The sequence below is a fragment of the Delphinus delphis genome, chromosome 8 (assembly GCF_949987515.2).
Source record: "Delphinus delphis chromosome 8, mDelDel1.2, whole genome shotgun sequence".
Lineage (NCBI taxonomy): Eukaryota > Metazoa > Chordata > Mammalia > Artiodactyla > Delphinidae > Delphinus > Delphinus delphis.
Window position 1 is genome coordinate 55,559,055 of NC_082690.1, and position 10,739 is coordinate 55,569,793.

A 10,739-nucleotide genomic window follows, 5' to 3' on the forward strand; every position below is an offset into this window, starting at 1 on the left:
CCCCCTGTGGGTAAGGTTGGTTCAGTGGGTTGTGTAGGCTTCCTGGTGGAGGGGACTGGTGCCTGTGTTCTGGTGGATGAGGTTGGATCTTGTCTTTATGGTGGGCAGGACCGTGTCTGGTGATGTGTTTTTGGGTGTCTGTGAATTTATTATGATTTTAGGCAGCCTCTCTGCTAATGGGTGGGGTTGTGTTCCTGTCTTGCTAGTTGTTTGGCCTGGGATGTCCAGCATTGGAGCTAGCTGGTCGTTCAGTGGAGCAGTGTCTTAGTGTTGAGACGGAATTATCTGGGAGATCTGTCGCCGATTGATATTACGAGGGGCCGGGAGGTCTCTAGTGGTCCAATGTCCTGAACTCGGCTCTTCCACCTCAGAGGCTCAGGCCTGACATGAGGCCGGAGCACCAAGACCCTGTCTGTCACATGGAGTTATCAAGATAGTGGTCATTGGCAAGTGAAACCACAAGAGAAGAGGCCCGTGCTATGCCTGGTCCCGCTGAGCAATTTTCAGACTTCAGCTCATTCTGGCAACAGGGCAACTGTGTCGATGACACAAGGCAGGACAGGGTCCATGAGGCGGGTGGCACTCATCTGTTGCGCGACCTGAGGGGGCTGGTCAAAGCCCTCGGGGAAGGCGACAGCAGCCAGGACTCCGGCCTCCTGTGGCTGCGGCGTCTTTGGGGTCTCCCTCCTGGTGTCAGGTCACTCTCATTCCTGCTTTGGCGGTGATGCCTTTACCCTCAGCTTCTTCGTTGGGCGAGTGTTCCCTGAGGCAACGTGTGAAAAGTGCAGGCCTCGCTTGACCCTCACTCTTTAAAAAAGAAAAACAACTTTCCCCCCAGCTTTTTTGAGATATAATTGGCACATAACATTCTATAATTTTAAGGTTTAAAATATGTTGATTTGATACATTTATAAATTGCAAAATGATTACCACCATAGTATTAGTTACCACCTTCATCCGGTAACATAGTTACCATTTTCTTTTTGTGGTGAGAACATTTGAGATACACTCTGTATCAAGTATATGATAGAGTATTATTAGCTGTAATCACCATGCTGTGCATTAGATCCCCACACTTGTTCATCTTATCACTGGAAGTTTATACCCTTTGAGCAATATCTCCCCCTAACTTCCATCCCCCAAGTCCTGGTAACCACCACTCTACTCTCCATGACCCTCAGTCTGAATTGCCATATTATGGTGCTCAACAGAGTTACTCTCTTCTTATGCAACATCACTTCTTACAACCAGTACCCACCCATCTTTTTTTCTTTCCTGAAGCTACAGCTTTCTCTTTAAAAAATGCTCCTTTGGAGAGTTAACTCTCTGCCAATTATATCTAGCATATAGTGCATCTTCCGGCTGAAAAGAGTAGGACCTTTAAGTTCTTAACGTGGGATAAGAAAACAAGTCCACAAGAGTGACCAGTTTTTAAAAATAGAATGAATTCTACTCAGATTTTCTAGAAAAGATATATCTCGGCTGCATGACCGATTGTATTGTCAACCTGCCAATATAATATTTATGTATCTGGTGAAATCTTGGAGAAGCAATAGGGAAGGGAAGTCTATGATTTTACTTGATAGGAGGCCACACAGAGAAAAATAATAATAAACATCATTTACTTTTTGGGGGCCTATGATTATCTCATTTAATTTTTTAAAAAAATTATTTATTTTTAACCCTTTGACCAACCTCATTCTTCCCAACCTAGTCCCTGGCAACCACCATTCTACTCTCCGTTTCTATGAGTTTGGCTTTTTTTTTTAAGCCAAACATATATATATGTTTGGCTTAAAACATATACTTTAAGCCAAACATATACTTTTCCACATGTAAGTGAGATATTGCAGTATTTGTCCTTCTGTCTGACTTGTTTCATTTAGTGTAATACCTTCAAGTCCCTCCATGTTGCAAATGGCAGGATTTCCATCTGTTTATGGTTGAATTAAAAAAAAAATGTGTGTATGTGTGTGTGTGTGTGTGTCACATTTTCTTTATCCATTCATCCACTGACAGACACTTAGGTTGTTTCCATGTCTTGGCTATTGTAAACAATGCTGCTATGAACATTAGGGTGCAGATCTCTCTTCAAGATAGTGATTTCATTTCCTTCAGACATATCACCAGAAGTGGAAGTGCTGAATCATGTAATAGTTTTATTTTTATTTTCTTGAAGAGCCTTCATACTGTTTTCCAAAGTGGCTGTACAATTTACATTTCCACCATCAGTGCACAAAGGTTCCCTTTTCTCTACATCCTCTCTATCACTTGTTATTTCCTGTCTTTTTGATGATAGCTGTTCTAACACGTGTGAGGTGATATCTCATTGTGGGTTTGATTTGCATTTCCCTGATGATTAGAGTGTTGAGCATCATTTCATATACCTGCTGGCCATCTGTGTGTCTTCTTTGGAAAAATGTTCAGATCTCTGCCCATTTTAAAATCAAATTATTAGTCTTTTTGCTGTTGAGCTGTATGAGTTCCTTATATATTTTGGATTTTAACCCCTTATCTGATATATGGTTTGCAAATATTTTCTCCCATTCCACTGTTTGCCTTTTCATTTTGTTGATCATTTCTTTTGCTGAAGAAGCTTTTTAGTCTGATGTCCCGCTTTGTTTTTGCTTTTGTCAGTTGTGTGTTTTGGTGTCATATCCAAAAAATTGTCGCCAAGACCAATGCCAACTAGCTTTGTCCTCGTGTGTTTTTCTTTTTCTAGGAGTTTTATGGTTTAAGGTCTTACATTTAAGTTTTTAATCCATGTCTAGTTAATTTTTGTGAATGGTGTAAAGATAGGGGTCCAATTTCATTCTTTTACATGTGACTATCCAGTTTCCCTAGCACCGTTTATTTGAAAAGACTATCCTTTCCCTGTTGAGTATTCTTGGCTCCCTCGTCAAATGTTAGTTGACCAAACGTGCCTGGGTTTATTTCCGTGCTCTTGGTTCTGTTCCATTGGTCTATGTGCCTGTTTTTATGCATTTAATCTTTAAGATATCTTTCTGTGGTAGTTGGCATTTGCTTCATTTAAACTCAAGGAAACTGAGACAAAGAGAAATGTTTTGCCCTAGGTCACATGGCTAAAATGTATTCAAGTCATTTTGATTCCAAAGCCTCTGTCTTCAACTATATCACCTTACTGCCTGGTACGGCATGTGGAAATTGTTCCTAAACCTCAGTAAACTTCCCTGTTTCTCTTGTTCCCACATATAAGAATATAGGCATAGGTATAGTTGGATTTACATTTATTATTTCCACATGGGGGAACATGTACTTTCATATAATTTTGTATTATAAACAACACCTTGTAAATTAATAATAACCCAGTAATTTAATTGCATTTATATTGAGAGTGTATTGCAAGTTGTTTAAACAGCACCACTTCAGAGGCAGCCGCACACATCACCACAGAACTGTGAGTGCAAAAATGAAATTTAGAGAGATGATATTTACATCAGCTTCAGCAATGAGGGTATGGATGAGTCATGATTGAACCATGATGTATACGTATCTTAAAGTCTAGTTATTAGAAAATTATAGGACAAAAATGCTGCTGGTGTAAATATGTGTCACTGCGTGTTCTCTAACACTTAACAACCTTAACAAACAAAAAGGAGGGAGCTAAACTAACAGTAATTTTAATTAAAGAGGAAGAATATTAGCAATTGAAAATCACAACAAACTGAAGACAATACTACAATGAGGATTTAATACTCTGATAACAGAGAGTCCATTCCCCAAATTAAGAGCATTCCAGCTATCTGGGTGAGGTAATGTGCAGCAGGAGGCAAATCGGGTTTAAGATTGGCCTGGCAGACAGACTTCTTAGTGGAATACTGAATTTAGACTCTTTAATAAATTCTAGTAGCCACCCAATTTTAGTTTATGAATATCACATTTTATTAATGGATAATTCACTTAGTAGGTGACTAATGAAAATGAAAGTTTATAAAATTTTGAATTTTGGAGTCATTTTGAGGCCCATCAGTAAGACTCACGTCCATCAGTAGATGCCAGCTCATTTTTAAAGAATCCTTTACATAGGGGGAAAAGCAGAGAGGATTAGGGTCAGAAAAGGCTGGTCTTAAAAGGCTGGTCTTTCCAGGTCTGAGACCTTGAGCAAGAATCTTAGCTGGACTGAGCTTGAGAGTCTGCGAATCACTCAGTTGTGTGCTGGAACTGGCTCATATCGGTGTTGGAGAGCTCATGGTTAAATTTCCAAGAATTCTGCAGGCCAGTTGTTAAGCCATTGGTAGCTTGATATCAGCAACAATGGGAGTATTACACTACAAAAATCAGCAAACACTACAAATCAGGAATTTTTTTTTAGATGGTTTAAAATTTTTTTTATTGCGGTAAAATTGGTATATAACATTATATAAGTTTGAGGTGCACATTATAATTTAATATTTATATACACTAAAAAGTGATCTCCACAATAAGTCTAGTTACCACCTGTCACCATATTGCTTATCCCTTTCACCCATTTTTCCCATCCCTCAACTCCCAACACCTCTGTTAACCATCAGTCTGTTCTCTGTATCAGTGAGTTTTGTTTTGTTTTATTTGTTCATGCATTTTGGTCTTTAGATTCCACATATAAGTGGAATCATACAGTATTTGTCTTTCTCTGTCTGACTTATTTCACTAAGCATAATACCCTCAAGGTCCATCCATTTGTCAAAAATGGCAAAATGTCATTCTTTTTTATTCTTTTTTATGGCTGAGTAGTATTCCATATATATGGAATATATATATTCCATATATATAAAACAATTTCTTTATCACTTCATTCATCGTTGGACATAGTTATTTCCATATCTTGGCTATTGTAAATAAAGCTGCAGTGAACATGGGGGCACATATATCTTTTCAAATTAGTGATTTCGTTTTCTTGGGAAAACTGGAATTGCTGGATCATACGGTAGTTCTATTTTTGGGGGGGGGGTGCTCTGGGTCTTCATTGCTGCGTGCAGGCTTTCTCTAGTTGTGGTGAGCGGGGGCTACTCTTTGCTGCAGTCCGTGGGCTTCTCATTGCGGTGGCTTCTTTTGTTGCAGAGCATGGGCTCTAGGTGCAGAGGCTTCAGTAGTTGCAGCAGGTGGGCTTCAGTAGTTGTGGCATGTGGCTCAGTAGTTGCAGCGCACATGCTCTAGGGCACACAGGCTTCAGTAGCTGTGGCGCACAGGCTTAGTTGCTCTGTGGCATGTGGGATCTTCCTGGACCAGGGATCGAACTCATGTCCCCTGCATTGGCAGGCAGATTCTTAACCACTTCACCACCAGGGAAGTCCTGGTAGTTCTATTTTTAATATTTTGAGGAATCTCCATAGTGGCTGCACCAATTTACATTCCCACCAACAGTGCACAAGTGTTCTCTTTTCTCCATATCCTTTCTACCACTTGTTATTTCTTGTCTTTTTGATAATAGCCATTATAACAGTTGTGGTTTTGATTTGAATTTCCCTGATAATTAGTGATGTTGTACATCTTTTCATGTGCCTGTTGGCCATCTGTCTGTTTTCTTTGGAAGAATGTCTATTTATTATAGATTCTCCAAGTCAAGGACTCCCCCCAAACCCCCCAGAAAACTGGCTTACCAGCACACCATTGTTTCATTCTTCCCTTCCCTCCAAAATATCACCAAATTCTGCAAAAAGGAAATAATGATTCCTCTATGAGCATTAAATTGTTTTGATATTGAACCAAAGCTAGGTAATCAATAAATATTCATTTTGTAGGGTGGCTACTAGGCATGATCCCATTTAATTCCTTTACAGGTAGATGTTATTATCCTCAATGAGAATTACATTTTTGAAAATACCTGAGAACAAACTACTGATGCTCAAAACATTACGTGAATTTCGCAGCTATTATATTGAGTGGAAGAAGCCGGACACAAAATAATACATACTGTATTATTTCATCTATATGAAATTTAAGAACTGATACAAGTTCAAGAACTGATGGAAGATTATAGAAGCCAGAAGAATGCTTATCTCCAGTGGGGAGGAGAGTGGTGACTGAGAAGGGGTGTGAAGGAAACATTTGAGTGCTGGAGTGTTTCTCTATTGTGATCCAGATAGGGGTTACACAGATGCATAAAGACGCAAAGATTCATCGCAATATACACTTAAGATGATTGCACTTTATCATAAAAGTAATTTTTACTTCAATAAAAAATTTAGTAAAAGGTATGTTACACTAAAAAGGAAAAGAAGAATCTGAGAAAGTATGTTTTATAAACTGGGAAGCACTTCAAAGTCTCTTTTACCTTAAAAATTTGAGATGCCTTTGACAACCTCCCTTCTCCTAGTTTCTCCCTCTCTGTGGCCACTCAGTCTCTCTAAGGTTCGGTTGGCTTTTCTCTGCCTGTTTTGTAAGCATTGTGTCCCCAGAGTTCTGTCCTTATAACTCTCCTCACTTTATGTACTATTGACAATCTCTGTAGCTCCAACTCCTGACACAATTTCCTAACCTCCAGGTCACACTCTTTTCTCCTCTGTACCCATACTCATTCATTGAACAACTACATACTGGGTTGTCTTTACTGGGTGTCTTATGCCAAGTACTGTTCTTGGCACTAGGCCATGTCAGTCAACGAAACAGAGATCTTTGCCTTCATGGAGCTTATGTGCCCAGGTCGCTCTCCCTGGGCCTACCAAGACTCAGATGTCCCAAATGATCTCATTATCTTCACCCCTTGATTCTCCCTAACCTCAAACTTGTTTTTCCCATGCATCTTCCGTCTCTGTGATTGCACTGTCATCCTCTCAGAAACTCGGAATCATCCCTGACCCCGCTTCAACAAATCACCATCGGCTGACTATTACATGTCCTGAATATCTCTCAGAACCCTCCTCCACTTGTCTGTATTTGCACTGCCCTGCCCCATTCTCATTCTTTCCCATTTGACTTACTAACTGGTCTCTCTGCCTCCAGTCTTCTTCCTGCCTATCACTCTCCATACAGCCGCTAGAATGATTATAAAATGCAAATCAGGACAAGTTGCTTTCTGCCTAAACCTGTCCAGTAAAAGTCTAAATTCCTTCCCTTGTTCTCATATTCTCAACTATCAGGATATAAGCATAGCTGCTGAAACCTGGGTTCACATCCCTGCTTACCAGCATAAACTTGGGCAAAATTGTTTTATCCTTCCCATGCCTTACTTCCCCATCTATAAAATGGGAATGATAATAGTACTGACGTCGAGTTGTTATGGGGATTAAATTTATTATTGCACACAAGGCACTAAGAACAGTACCTGGTCCTCAGTATATACTCAAGAAGGCTGGTTTTCTTTTAGACGGTGCTGTAATGTTTAAATAAGTTAAAACATCTAAGAGGCTTTGCACAGCACCCAGCCTGTCTTAAATACTCTGTAATGTCAATGTTGTTGCCTCTCTAGCCTTACTTCTTGCCCTTCTTCCACACAAACCTGACTCAGCCCTATGGGGCTGGCTATGGTTCTCTTTCTTACACGTCCCTTGGTTCCTCCCTTTCCTGTCTTTTTCCTGGATGTCTCCCACCGATCCTTCAAGTCTCTGCTCAGGCACCAGCCCCTGGCTGCCTCAGCCCAAGCTGGATTGGTGGCTCCTCCTCTGTCTCTCCGTCTTAGAACCTGTGCTTGCCTCTATTACAGAACGTAGTAATTGTTTATTTAAAACATACTAAGAAGCATCCAACAACAGATGAATGGCTAAGCAAAATGTGGTATATACATACAATGGGATGTTATTCCACCTTAAGAAGGAATGAAGTACATCATGGATGAACCTCGAAAACACTGTGCTAGGTAAAATAAGCCAGGATTTAGAGCCGAGATTAGAACAGTTAGGCTAAATTGCTCTAAATCCTGGCTTCACCAGGCTGTGTGACCTGGTGTAAGGTATACAGCTTCTCTATGTTTTCGTTTCTTCATCTGTAAAAATAGGTAAATTTCCTTTATAAAGTTGTTTGAAGTAATGTGTGTAGAATACTTGACATATAACCTGGATAATGGTAAGCGCTCAATAAGTGTTTTCCCTTATTATTGTTCAGTTGTGATCTCTTTGGGCACAAGGCTCTATGATCTCTGTCACAGTTCCTTGATATGGTTTCAGATTCCACATTGCAACCAACCTTGAAGAACATATTGCAACAGATTAAATGTAGAAGCAGATATAATCATCCAGTTGTGTTCCATTGATCTAGATAGTAAAAAGATTTTTAAAAAAATGCTACTCTTCTTTTTTTTTTTTTTTTTTTCCCCGTTGCGGAGCACAGGCTCCGGACGCGCAGGCTCAGCATCCATGGCTCACGGGCCCAGCCGCTCCGCGGCATGTGGGATCTTCCCGGACCGGGGCACGAACCCGTGTCCCCTGCATCGGCAGGCAGACTCTCAACCACTGCGCCACCAGGGAAGCCCCAATGCTACTCTTCTTGCTAGATTTTTTTTGTTTGAGTAAATATAGTTATTTTCTGTAAAACCTTTTCTTTATGTTAATGTAGAAAGGAATTACTAATGTTATTTTAAAATAAATTAGTATTTAAATTTTTCTCAGTTTTAATTTCTAATATGGTAAATGTTGATAGATAGAACCTATATAAAAAATGTTCCTTGGATCCTCAGTAATTCTTAAGAGTGTAAAGGAGTCCAGAGACCAAAAAGATTGAAAACCACTGTCCTGCCTTGCAGTTGGATCCCTGCCACACCACCCAGGACAACTGACTGGCCTCCAGTCTGTGCTTTAGCACTTCACAGGATGGGGAGGTCATCACCTCCTGGAGCAGCTGGTTTTATCTTTGGGCTACTCTGCCTCTTAGAAGGTTCTTGCAATGAGTCAAAAATCTTTGTTTTGGAGGCTCCCACTGACAGTTCTTAGACCCACCCCTTATTTTCACACATTGCAATTTGGAATCCTCTTTCAGGTCTGGAAGACAGTCATCAATTCCCCTTTGTGGTGGTCCCAGAGGGAATCACCCTGTCCTTCGTGTGACTAAAGTGCACATGTATTTTTCTGAGTCAGCCAGTGATTTGTAGGAAGCATTGCCAAGCTAGATAGCTCACAACTGCTTTTCCAGGAACCAGAAGATTATCTCCAGCCCCACACTGAATTTGAGAAACTCATTTTGTTGTTGTTTTTACCAATAAATTAAAATTTTCCATTATAAATCACATATGTTTCTTAAGGAAAATAAAGTAGGGAAAAAGAGACTTAAGAATGGAAATGGGGTCATGGTTAGTGCTGACTTTCTTGTCTTGGCATCTAGCTCCCTTTCAGGCTTGCCCTGAATGCCATTTTTTTCAGCAATTCCTAAAGCAGTTATATGTACTATGCCTCCAGAGGTCTGCCAGGTTGACAGACTGCCTGCTGCCTGGTCAGTCCCCAGCCCTTTAAGGACAGCTGAGGAGGGGCACTCAGAGGAAACAGGAAGCTCTCAAGGAACGTGATTCTTGTACTACCTGAAGGTATTTTAGGCCAGATCTCTCCAGGCAAGGTGGGGTCAGAGGGGATAGACGCTTTACTACAACAGAGATTAGTAAATTTTTTCTGCATTTTTGGGAGGTAAAAAATGAAGTTCTTATGGAAATTCTACTTCTGGGAATCTATTCTAAGGAAATGGTGAGAGATTTAAATGGTGTTATGTGTCTATCATTATTCATAAAACTTGGAAACAAGCTAAATATTCTACAATAAATGTTCAGTTTAAAAACTATCTATAAGGGAATAGGGGTTATATGGGAAATCTCTGTACTTTTCCCTCAATTTTGCTGTGAACCTAAAACTGCTCTAAAAAAATGAAAATCTTAAAAAAGAAACCTGTCTATGTGCTTGTATATTCTGTGCTGGTTAATAATAAATTACATTTACAAAATCTTTTTAATGATGTGGGAAAATTCTCAACATAGAGTGTTAGTTGCTTAATATATGACTAGTATATAGTTTTTATGTAAATATTTGTTGACTGAAAATTGAAAAAAGCAGATAAGAAACTATACAAACAGTACGGTTTTGATTGTATAAATATTTTTGTGACAGAGTGAAAAAAATGGATGACACCAATGTATCTCACATGGAGGAAACTGTCTTTATGAAAACGCTTTGAAATGCCCTGCAGACACAGATGTCAGCAGATGCCCAGCTCAGACAAGGGGAAGCTGTTTTGCATGAAACAAAGAGAGGAACATGGTTTATTGCTTGTGAAAAGGAGGGGGAAGAAAGAAGGTATTGGTCAACACTCTTGCAATTGCAAATGACAGAAATTTAACTCAATGTGGCTTAAGGGAAAACCCAGATATCTAGTTAGACATGGTTGGATTCAGGAAGTCAAACTTTGTCATCCATATCTGCGTTTTCTCTCCATCTCTTGATTTTGTTTTCCTTTGTCTTGATTCACTCTCAAGCAGACTCTTCACTTGTGCTGGCAAAGATGGGCACTAGCAATGCTAGGCTGACCTTTCTACCAGCTCAGTGACCCCAGGGGTAAGAGTCCTTCACTCACCAAGAGTTCTCTCAAGTCTATCCCTGAGTAGCAGTCTGGCCAGGGAGATGGAATGTACGGATTACGTGGGTTTCGTCACTTGTTTGGATCACTGGAATAGGCTGGGGTCAGCCCTGCTCAAGTCATGTAGAAGTTCCAAAAGTAATTTGCAGAGTTCCTGTCATGGAGCTTCTAGAACCCTTGGAATTTCCTGAGTGACTAAAGTGTCTTTATTATTCATGAGTCCCTTGGATCACTCCTGAGTTTATGCTAAT

The 10,739-nt window shown here is 40.1% G+C and overlaps 1 long non-coding RNA gene across 2 annotated transcripts in view; it reads left to right on the forward strand.

Moving 5' to 3' along the window:
* LOC132429050 (uncharacterized) overlaps positions 1 to 10,498 on the forward strand; it is an 81,672-nt gene extending 71,174 nt beyond the window's left edge. For both annotated transcript variants that reach the window (XR_009520275.1, XR_009520274.1), the window contains exon 7: positions 10,023 to 10,498. This is a non-coding gene — a long non-coding RNA (uncharacterized lncRNA). The remainder of the gene's footprint in view (positions 1 to 10,022) is intronic.
* Positions 10,499 to 10,739: the final 241 nt, after the last annotated feature.